This window comes from Pseudophryne corroboree, chromosome 7 (genome assembly GCF_028390025.1).
Source record: "Pseudophryne corroboree isolate aPseCor3 chromosome 7, aPseCor3.hap2, whole genome shotgun sequence".
Classification (NCBI taxonomy): Eukaryota; Metazoa; Chordata; class Amphibia; order Anura; family Myobatrachidae; genus Pseudophryne; species Pseudophryne corroboree.
This window is the reverse complement of record NC_086450.1, coordinates 367,555,338-367,567,705: the sequence shown is the minus strand read 5'-3', so window position 1 is coordinate 367,567,705 and position 12,368 is coordinate 367,555,338.

Genomic DNA, 12,368 nt, shown 5'->3' with positions numbered 1-12,368 from the left:
GGGACCAGTTTATTGGTGATAGACAGGCAGAGCACTGTGTGCCTTTCTTCCATGCATGTGACGGCTGCCGATCCCGGGATAAGGAAGCCAGCATATATGTTACATACAACTTCACATGTATGTTCATATGTGCTGGCTTGGATGCAGCTAATATACCAGCTGTCAGGATCCCAGTTGCAATCCCAAACGCAGCCCCATATCCCCACTCATGTGGTCGGTCCACGCCACAACCAGAGTGGGAATATAGCAAAGTTTGAAGCGTGGTGAGCGCAGTAATTCAGGAGGACGGGATGCCTCTGTCGGTAAAGTTACAGTCGGCATTCCGTCTGCCGGTCTCCCATATGTATTCTGTGCTGGCCAGCTCCCCTCTGCACACTTTGGTCGGCACTGCAGTCCAGGGGCAGCAGCCGCCACTGATCCTCAACGTTAAGTCAGTAATTTAGAACTAATTAAAATTTCTATTCCTCATTATGTGACATTACTGTATTTTGTGAAACTGAACCATGGACAGGAGGCTCCCAAAATTCAGATGGCAAGCCTCTCGACTTCAGAAGAACCACCTTGCCTGTCCACCCCCTTAGTCAGCAAGGGATCAGTACGCCGAGCCTAGCGAGGCACCATGCCCGCAGCGTGACAAGCGCAGCGAGCCCGCAAGGGACTGCGTTGCGCTCCCCCATCAGGATGGTGCCGGTTGGGATCCCGGTGTCGGTATTCCAACCGCCGGGATCTCGTCCAGTGGGATCTTAACCGCATACCATCAGCAAAGTGGGCGATCCAGGCGCCAATGACAGGATTCACCCAGAATTGCGTCATCACAGTCACGCACCCTGCTGTATAATGGTGATAATCTCAGGATTGTAAAGTAGGGGGTGTACCTCCAGTAACATGCTGCGGTCACCATGGCACCCTACCGCCTTCACCCTTTGATGCGCCAAACCCCCGCAACACTACCCCAGCTGAGCCGACCTGGCTGCTCTCTCCCAGAGAGAGCAGCCCAGAAGTAGGTAAATATGAATTGAACTCTTACTCCAAGCCTATAGTGTCCTGAGTATTATGCATCATTAATCAGTGACTGCGCTTCTCTATCTCTCTAGCTTAGACACACCATTCTATCATATTTACTAAGGGAACACAGTTTATTGGAAAACAGAGATGGAAAGATAACAAACAAAAACCCTGCTGTTATGCCTGTCTAAGTATGACATCATATATCATGATTGGTCAGACATTAAGTGCAATATCCTGTAGAAACTCAGCCACTGATGATACTTAATTTGCGTCTCCAGGAGACAAAATCTTCTCTTCTTCCTTTAATGCTGGCTTGTCTATTCTGGTATTCTGAACGGTGCCCTCCCTCAGTCTCAGTGCCACTGTGGATGCCCCACTGCACACCTCACGCACGAAGGTCTCCATCGCCTCTGCTAGTTGTGCCACTGAACCTTGGACATTTTTCCTTTAATGCACATATATTGGCAAGCTGCTCAATCAGATTGTGATGTCACTCAGGTGCTAAAAGGGAGGGGTAATTCTGCGTAAGAAAAAACAGTTTGTTATCCCTAATGCACACTGAGTGAAAAATAATACTACATAATAATCAGATAATATGGAGATCTTAGTTGTGTATATCTGCAGATATAGGGTTAAGCCCCCAGGCCGATCGGCAAGGCGTCTCCGTCACTGGGGGTCCCTAATACTAGGTATGGGTCCGGGGTGCAGGACCCCATTACAACAGCACAGGTCGGCTACCCCAGGTCAGCTACCCCAGGTCAGTACACTGGTGAAAATTAATAAGGGTTAATAAGAAGCACGTAAGTGCTATGTAGAAGACATAGCACTTATGTGCTTCTTATTAACCCTTATTAATTTTCACCACTGTGCTGATCTGGGGTAGCCGACCTGTGCCGATGTGATGGGGTCCCACACCCCGGACCCATACCTAGTATTAGGGACCCCCAGTGACGGAGACGCCTTGCCGATCAGCCTGGGGGCTTAACCCTATATCTGCAGATATACGCAAATAAGATCTCCGTATTATCTGATTATTATGTAGTATTATTTTTCACTCAGTGCGCATTAGGGATAACAAAATATTTACACATTTTTCCTTTATCTTCATCACAGAATGTTAAAACTTTCAAAATGTTGCCTGTATTTACAGCACTTCCAAAAAGTTCTGTAAGATAAAGTTCTCATGTCTTAAGGTTTTTACATCTTTTCATGTTAATGCTTTCAAGACATTTTTAATATCAGCAAGTCCTGTACTTTTGATTTGAACATTTTTCTAATTCATCTTATTTGCGGAAATAAAATATTTCCGTCAAGGAACAAAGAACTTATATTTCAAAGAAACTAAACCTAGTTTGTTACTTATTTTTTTCTTTTCTGTTGCTGTGGACATGAGAATACAAAGATTTCTGACTGTAATGCCCCATAAAAGATTTCTTGAAATGAGAATGATCTCCTGAGAGGCATAAAAAATGCTAAAAACACAAGTTCATAGTTTGCCCCATACATATAAACAAAAGGAGACAACAGTACATAGAGATATGATAGATTAAACATATCTCATCCTTTTATTTTTGTTGAAAGACTTCCAGAATTTTAATAACTTTCAAGTCTTCTTTAGGGATTTCAAGTAATTCAAAGCATTTTCTTTCTTAAGAGATAAATCCAAAATTCCTAAGGATTTTCAATGTCAGTGCAAAGGAAGGAAAACTGTGTAATAAGTATATTATGGATTAAAGTGTTGATGATGATGATGATGATGGATGATGATGATGATGATGATGATGATGATGATAATAATAATAATAAATCAGTGCACCTCTGATTTGATCCTATTTGTCATGACAACTTCCTATAGAGGACAGTGCGTCCATATGATCCATTTGTTAAATAGAAGATAGGTTGTGCAATCGAAATAGGATGTGGAACAGGCACTTGGAGATAATTCAATAAGAACTTGAAGAGGTTCTTTGAAATGTAATATATTCAATAATGATTGCGACCAGATTTAGTATTAGGCAATAGACATACACTGAGGATCCACGAGCTAGATAACTCATTTTATTTAATAATAACTGACATGAAAGTAAGAATAAAATTATTAACTCCATAGATTCCAGAAGTCCTAAGAGTCTGGATTTGGCTATTTACAGACACAAAGGGGGTTGATGCAGAAGACAGTGGGTGTAATATCAATGAAATGTGGTGGAGTTGTGTAGTTTAGCTTAGGGTTTAACCAGTTCACTGCGGAGGATGTGTGGGGCTCATTCTCCATATACAGCTAGACTGCAGAAGACGAGCCCCACTTATACTCCACAGCAGTAGGTAGTGCACCCCACCAAATGCACGCTGGTCGCATTGTTTAAAAAAAGTAAATAAAAATAGTGGATGAATGCCTGTGCCATGTATCCGAACATATCTACTATGCCGACAAAGAGGGTAGTATGTGAATGGGTACAGGTTGTCCGGTTAGCCCGTGTACCTGTGACAAAGAAATCTCTCTGCTCTCCCCAGCCAAAGGTATACATTTTTGAAATCCTTAGATGCTACCATAGGGAAGACTATTACTCAAGGTGATATGTTTAGTCAGTTAAAATAATTACATGGGGTGTTTTCCTGCACTCTGGCAAGTAACACCCCTTGAGATGTAAAAAAGGCATTTGGTTTCCCCCAGTACCCTGAATGATAACAGTAACCAGATATTCGGGGTAATTCCAAGTTGATCGCAGCACGAAATTTTTTAGCAGTTGGGCAAAACCATGTGCACTGCAGGTATGGCAGATATAACATTTGCAGAGAGAGTTAGATTTGGGAGGGTAATTTTGTTTCTGTGCAGGGTAAATACTGGCTGCTTTACTTTTACACTGCAATTTAGATTACAGATTTAACTCACCACACCCAAATCTATCTCTCTCTGCACATGTTATATCTGCCTCCCCTGCACTGCACATGGTTTTGCCCAACTGCTAAAAAATTTCCTGCTGCGATCAACTTGGAATTACCCCCATAAATCCCACATAATAATAGAATTCAGAAATCTTCATTACACATATTTGCGCAAATGTGTGGTTAAGCCCCAAAGTCACATCAAGGCGTCTCTGTATATTTGGGGTCCCTAGCGCTATATCTAGGTGCAGGGTGTGGCACCCCAAAACACCAGCATAAGCCAGAAAGCCCAGTGTAGCATACCAGTGAAAAAACTATAGTGTTAATAATAAGATTTTACTTACCGATAAATCTATTTCTCGTAGTCCGTAGTGGATGCTGGGACTCCGTAAGGACCATGGGGAATAGCGGCTCCGCAGGAGACAGGGCACAATAATAAAAGCTTAAGGATCAGGTGGTGTGCACTGGCTCCTCCCCCTATGACCCTCCTCCAAGCCTCAGTTAGGATACTGTGCCCGGACGAGCGTACATAATAAGGAAGGATATTGAATCCCGGGTAAGACTCATACCAGCCACACCAATCACACCGTACAACTCGTGATCTGAACCCAGTTAACAGTATGATAAACGCAAAGGAGCCTCTGAAAAGATGGCTCACAACAATAATAACCCGAATTTTTGTAACAATAACTATATACAAGTATTGCAGACAATCCGCACTAGGGATGGGCGCCCAGCATCCACTACGGACTACGAGAAATAGATTTATCGGTAAGTAAAATCTTATTTTCTCTGACGTCCTAGTGGATGCTGGGACTCCGTAAGGACCATGGGGATTATACCAAAGCTCCCAAACGGGCGGGAGAGTGCGGATGACTCTGCAGCACCGAATGAGAGAACTCCAGGTCCTCCTCAGCCAGGGTATCAAATTTGTAGAATTTAGCAAACGTGTTTGCCCCTGACCAAGTAGCTGCTCGGCAAAGTTGTAAAGCCGAGACCCCTCGGGCAGCCGCCCAAGATGAGCCCACTTTCCTTGTGGAATGGGCTTTTACTGATTTTGGCTGTGGCAATCCTGCCACAGAATGTGCAAGCTGAATTGTACTACAAATCCAACGAGCAATAGTCTGCTTAGAAGCAGGAGCACCCAGCTTGTTGGGTGCATACAGGATAAACAGCGAGTCAGATTTTCTGACTCCAGCCGTCCTGGAAACATATATTTTCAAGGCCCTGACAACGTCAAGCAACTTAGAATCCTCTAAGTCCCTAGTAGCCGCAGGTACCACAATAGGTTGGTTCATGTGAAATGCAGAAACCACCTTAGGTAGAAATTGAGGACGAGTCCTCAATTCCGCCCTGTCAGAATGAAAAATTAAGTAAGGGCTTTTATATGATAAAGCCGCCAATTCTGACACACGCCTGGCTGAAGCCAAGGCTAACAGCATCGACACCTTCCATGTGATATATTTTAAGTCCACAGTGGAAAGTGGTTCAAACCAATGTGACTTTAGAAAACTCAACACAACATTGAGATCCCAAGGTGCCACTGGAGGCACAAAAGGAGGCTGTATGTGCAGCACCCCTTTTACAAATGTCTGAACTTCAGGTACTGAAGCCAGTTCTTTCTGGAAGAAAATCGACAGGGCCGAAATTTGAACCTTAATGGATCCTAATTTTAGGCCCATAGACAGTCCTGTTTGCAGGAAATGAAGGAAACGACCCAGTTGAAATTCCTCTGTAGGGGCCTTCTTGGCCTCACACCACGCAACATATTTACGCCAAATGCGGTGATAATGTTTTGCGGTTACGTCCTTCCTGGCTTTGACCAGAGTAGGGATGACTTCTTCTGGAATGCCTTTTTCCTTCAGGATCCGGCGTTCAACCGCCATGCCGTCAAACGCAGCCGCGGTAAGTCTTGGAACAGACAAGGCCCCTGCAGTAGCAGGTCCTTTCTTAGAGGTAGAGGCCACGGTTCGTCCGTGAGCATCTCTTGAAGTTCCGGATACCAAGTCCTTCTTGGCCAATCCAGAACCACGAGTATAGTTCTTACTCCTCTCCTTCTTATGATTCTCAGTACTTTTGGTATGAGAGGCAGAGGAGGGAACACATACACTGACTGGTACACCCACGGCGTTACCAGAGCGTCCACCGCTATTGCCTGAGGGTCCCTTGACCTGGCGCAATATCTGTCCAGTTTTTTATTTAGACGTGACGCCATCATGTCCACCTTTGGTTTTTCCCAACGGTTTACAATCAGGTGGAAGACTTCTGGGTGAAGTCCCCACTCTCCCGGGTGAAGGTCGTGTCTGCTGAGGAAGTCTGCTTCCCAGTTGTCCACTCCCGGAATGAACACTGCTGATAGTGCTATCACATGATTTTCCGCCCAGCGAAGAATCCTTGCAGCTTCTGCCATTGCCCTCCTGCTTCTCGTGCCGCCCTGTCTGTTTACGTGGGCGACTGACGTGATGTTGTCCGATTGGATCAACACCGCCTGACCCTGAAGCAGAGGTTTTGCTTGACTTAGGGCATTGTAAATGGCCCTTAGTTCCAGAATGTTTATATGAAGAGATGTTTCCATGCTTGACCACAAGCCCTGGAAATTCCTTCCCTGTGTGACTGCTCCCCAGCCTCTCAGGCTGGCATCCGTGGTTACCAGGATCCAATCCTGAATGCCAAATCTGCGGCCCTCTAGTAGATGAGCACTCTGCAGCCACCACAGGAGAGACACCCTTGTCCTTGGCGACAGGGATATCCGCTGATGCATCTGAAGATGTGATCCGGACCATTTGTCCAGTAGATCCCACTGAAACGTTCTTGCATGGAATCTTCCGAATGGAATCGCTTCGTAAGAAGCCACCATTTTTCCCAGGACCCTCGTGCACTGATGCACTGAGACCTGGCCCGGTTTTAGGAGGTTCCTGACTAGCTCGGATAACTCCCTGGCCTTCTCCTCCGGGAGAAACACCTTCTTCTGGACTGTGTCCAGAATCATTCCTAGGAACAGTAGACGTGTCGTTGGAATCAGCTGCGATTTTGGAATATTTAGAATCCACCCGTGCTGACGTAACACTACCTGAGATAGTGCCACTCCGACTTCTAACTGTTCCCTGGACCTTGCCCTTATCAGGAGATCGTCCAAGTAAGGGATAATTAAGATGCCTTTTCTTCGTAGAAGAATCATCATTTCGGCCATTACCTTGGTAAAGACCCGAGGTGCCGTGGACAATCCAAACGGCAGCGTCTGAAACTGATAATGACAGTTTTGTACTACAAACCTGAGGTACCCTTGGTGAGAAGGGTATATTGGGACGTGGAGATAAGCATCTTTGATGTCCAGAGACACCATATAGTCCCCTTCTTCCAGGTTCGCTATCACTGCTCTGAGTGACTCCATCTTGAATTTGAACCTTTTTATGTAAGTGTTCAAGGATTTCAGATTTAAAAATTGGTCTCACCGAGCCATCCGGCTTCGGTACCACAAACAGCGTGGAATAATACCCCTTTCCCTGTTGTAGGAGGGGTACCTTGATTATCACCTGCTGGGAATACAGCTTGTGAATGGCTTCCAAAACTGCCTCCCTGTCGGAGGGAGACTTTGGTAAAGCAGACTTCAGGAACCGACGAGGGGGAAACGCCTCGAATTCCAGTTTGTACCCCTGCGATACTACCTGTAGAATCCAGGGATCCACTTGCGAGTGAGCCCACTGCGCGTTGAAATTCTTGAGACGGGCCCCCACCATGTCTGAGTCTGCTTGTAAAGCCCCAGCGTCATGCTGAAGACTTGGCAGAAGCAGGGGAGGGCTTCTGCTCCTGGGAAGCGGCTGCATGGTGCAGTCTTTTTCCTCTTCCTCTGCCCCGGGGCAGAAAAGAGTGGCCTTTTGCTCGCTTGTACTTATGGGAACGAAAGGACTGAGTTTGAAAAGACGGTGTCTTTTTCTGCTGATGTGAAGTGACCTGGGGTAAAAAGGTGGATTTTCCAGCCGTTGCCGTGGCCACCAGGTCCGATAGACCAGCCCCAAATAACTCCTCCCCTTTATACGGCAATACTTCCATGTGCCGTTTGGAATCCGCATCCCCTGACCACTGTCGCGTCCATAATGCTCTTCTGGCAGAGATGGACATAGCACTTACTCTTGATGCCAGGGTGCAAATATCCCTCTGTGCATCACGCATATATAGCAATGCATCCTTTAAATGTTCTATAGTTAACAAAATATTGTCCCTATCCAGGGTATCAATATTCTCAGTCAGGGAATCCGACCATGCGACTCCAGCACTGCACATCCAGGCTGAGGCGATTGCTGGTCGCAGTATAACACCAGTATGTGTGTATATACTTTTTAGGATATTTTCCAGCCTTCTATCAGCTGGTTCTTTGAGGGTGGCCGTATCAGGAGACGGTAACGCTACTTGTTTAGATAAACGTGTGAGCGCCTTATCTACCCTAGGGGGTGTTTCCCAACGCGCCCTAACCTCTGGCGGGAAAGGATATAGTGCTAATAATTTATTAGAAATTAGCAGTTTTTTATCGGGGGAAACCCACGCTTTATCACACACCTCATTTAATTCATCTGACTCAGGAAAAACTATTGGTAGTTTTTTCACACCCCACATAATACCCCTTTTTGTGGTATTTGTAGTGTCAGAAATGTTCAATGCCTCCTTCATTGCCGTGATCATGTAACGTGTGGCCCTACTGGACATTACGTTTGTCTCGTCACCGTCGACACTAGACTCAGTATCTGTGTCTGGGTCTGTGTCGACCCACTGAGGTAACGGGCGTTTTAGGGCCCCTGACGGTGTCTGAGACGCCTGGACAGGCACTAATTGATTTGCCGGCTGTCTCATGTCGTCAACAGTTTTTTGCAAAGTGCTGACATTATCACTTAATTGTTTCAATACAATCATCCAGTCAGGTGTCGACTCCCTAGGGGGTGACATCACTAACACAGGCAACTGCTCCGCCTCCACATCATTTTCCTCCTCATACATGTCGACACACGCGTACCGACACACAGCACACACACCGGGAATGCTCTGATAGAGGACAGGACCCCACTTAGCCCTTTGGAGAGACAGAGGGAGAGTCTGCCAGCACACACCCAGCGCTATATATATATACAGGGATAACCTTATATAAGTGTAGGTGTGAGGTGTGGTGCCTCTGGACTGGCTGAGCTGGATGGCTTTAGTGTGGCATACCTTTACATTCTATTAACACTTTTCACTTATTAATTTTTTAACACTATTTCTCTATTTTAATTACATTTCATGTTTGTATCACCCTCTCTATAGCTTCGGCTTCCTAAATACTAATTTTTCTCTGACGTCCTAGTGGATGCTGGGACTCCGTAAGGACCATGGGGAATAGCGGCTCCGCAGGAGACAGGGCACAATAATAAAAGCTTAAGGATCAGGTGGTGTGCACTGGCTCCTCCCCCTATGACCCTCCTCCAAGCCTTACACCTGCTGTTTATATCGTTATTTGCTGCCAAAAGTGCCCCCCCTTCTCTTTTTTTACCCTGATTCTGAAGCAGGACTGCAGGGGAGAGTCAGGGAGCCGTCCTTCCAGCGGAGCTGTGAGGGAAAATGGCGCTTGTGTGCTGAGGAGATAGGCTCCGCCCCTTCACGACGTCCTTATCTCCCGCTTTTTTGTGTAAAAATGGCAGGGGTTAAAATACATCCATATAGCCCAGGAGCTATATGTGATGTATTCTTTTTGCCACCTAAGGTATATTCTGTTATATTGCGTCTCAGGGCGCTCCCCCCCCAGCGCCCTGCACCCTCAGTGACCGGAGTGTGAAGTGTGCTGAGAGCAATGGCGCACAGCTGCGGTGCTGTGCGCTACCTTAGTCTGAAGACAGGATGTCTTCTGCCGCCGATTTCACCGGACCTCTTCGTCTTTTCTGGCTCTGTAAGGGGGACGGCGGCGCGGCTCCGGTGACCCATCCAGGCTGTACCTGTGATCGTCCCTCTGGAGCTAATGTCCAGTAGCCTAAGAAGCCCAATCCACTCTGCACGCAGGTGAGTTCGCTTCTTCTCCCCTTAGTCCCACGATGCAGTGAGCCTGTTGCCAGCAGGACTCAATGAAAATAAAAAACCTAAACTAAACTTTTATTCTAAGCAGCTCAGGAGAGCCACCTAGATTGCACCCTTCTCGGCCGGGCACAAAAATCTAACTGAGGCTTGGAGGAGGGTCATAGGGGGAGGAGCCAGTGCACACCACCTGATCCTTAAGCTTTTATTATTGTGCCCTGTCTCCTGCGGAGCCGCTATTCCCCATGGTCCTTACGGAGTCCCAGCATCCACTAGGACGTCAGAGAAAAATTAGTATTTAGGAAGCCGAAGCTATAGAGAGGGTGATACAAACATGAAATGTAATTAAAATAGAGAAATAGTGTTAAAAAATTAATAAGTGAAAAGTGTTAATAGAATGTAAAGGTATGCCACACTAAAGCCATCCAGCTCAGCCAGTCCAGAGGCACCACACCTCACACCTCCATTACCCCAATCTGGGTCTAATATTAACCAGCAAGGAGCCACATGATAATGGATGATATCTCTGTTGTGAGAGGCAGAGAGGTTCCTGCATTAGGAGGAGGTGCAGGCCCTGACATGCCACATGGAGCATTATGGGGTTGCTCCAAGTTAGGTAGCTCTTAGCTTAGACATATTGTAGTAAGGAGCCATTATCATGTGACCCATAAATACATGCACTTAAAACTAGAGCTGTGTACTGGACCATTTTTGCTGGTTTTGGTTGTAGTTCATCATCCGTTTTTGGTTCTGCCTAAACCGCCGATGTTGGTTTTGGTTTTGGATCTGTATTTTTTTTTCTCAAAAAATGATATAAAAGGTAAAATCACAGAATTGTGCCTATTTCTATTCCTAAAATATTAGTAACCTCAAAAACATTAATTTACAGTCATTTCCACACAGTTTTGACTACCTCACAACTCACAAATTTGTTTCATCCAATTTAAGCCAGAGTCTGCAGTAAAATGGCTGGTTACTAAGCAACAGAGCAGCAGCACAAACACAGCATATAGCACATCTATGAAACATTGCCACACAGTAGTGGCAGATATGAAAAGTGGTAAAAGATGGAATTGTCATAGGGCCATCCCACCCACACTTATGTTGGATATTAAAAAGGACATGCACAGTTTAACAAACCAAGCACTTCAGTGACAGGGACTTCCACTTTTGTGGCTGCAGTGTTTAATTTGTTTAGGCCCCGACAAAACAAGCTACTAATGAGCTTAAGGCAGCTAAGCTAACAGGTTTACACTAGTGGCATGATGTCAGAGAAACTGAATGAGGAGATGTCAGAGTGTCATGTACCACTTGAGCTGACCACCTGCTCACCAGGAGCTCTTTGCATCTCTTAAGATCTTGGTCAGTTGGAAAGTAAGACACGACATATAACTTAAACCTGGGATCAAGTATGGATAACAAAATGTATTGATCCATTTCAAGATGTTAACAACCCTTGGATCCTGGCGAAGCAAATAAAAGACTTGATTTATAAGTCCGACATACTTAGTGGAATCACTTTGTTTCATCTCCTCCTTCAATTTCTCAAGCTGCTTTTCTAAAGTTTTAATTAGGGGAATCACCTGACTCAAGCTGGCAGTGTCTAAACTCATTTCACAGGTGGTTACTTAGCAGGGTTTTAGCACATCTTAAAAATTATTCTCAACTGCACTGCAGAAAGGTACACTCCCCCTCCTTTCCCAATGTCTTGGCTTGTTGTGTAAGTTTGAAAAGCTTTCTGCTGTTCCTCCATCTGCTGAACCATATAAAGGGCGGAGTTCCACATTGTTACCACCTCTTGCTTTAGTTGGTAGCATGGCAATTGAACTCTTCGTGGAGTCGCTGCAATCTCCTGCTGAGTGTCCCAACATTCTTTTGGGCCACAGACAACATGCCCCTGCCCCTGTAAAAAAAAAATGTAAAACCCTGTACCACCAAGTTGATTGTGTTAGCAAAACATGGGACATTGGGGGTAATTCCAAGTTGATCGCAGCAGGAATTTTGTTAGCAGTTGGGCAAAACCATGTGCATTGCAGGGGAGGCAGATTTAACATGTGCAGAGAGAGTTAGATTTGGGTGTGGTGTGTTCAATCTGCAATCTAATTTGCAGTGTAAAAATAAAGCAGCCAGTATTTACCCTGCACAGTTACAAAATAACCCACCCAAATCTAACTCTTTCTGCACATGTTATATCTGCCTCCCCTGCAGTGCACATAGTTTTGCCCAACTGCTCACAAAATTCCTGCTGCGATCAACTTGGAATTACCCCCAATGTCCCATGTTTTGCTAACACAATCAACTTGGTGGTACAGGGTTTTACATTTTTTTTTTTACAGGGGCAGGGGCATGTTGTCTGTGGCCCAAAAGAATGTTGGGACACTCAGCAGGAGATTGCAGCGAGGGGGTAATTCAGATCTGATTGTAGCAGCAAATTTGTGAGCAGT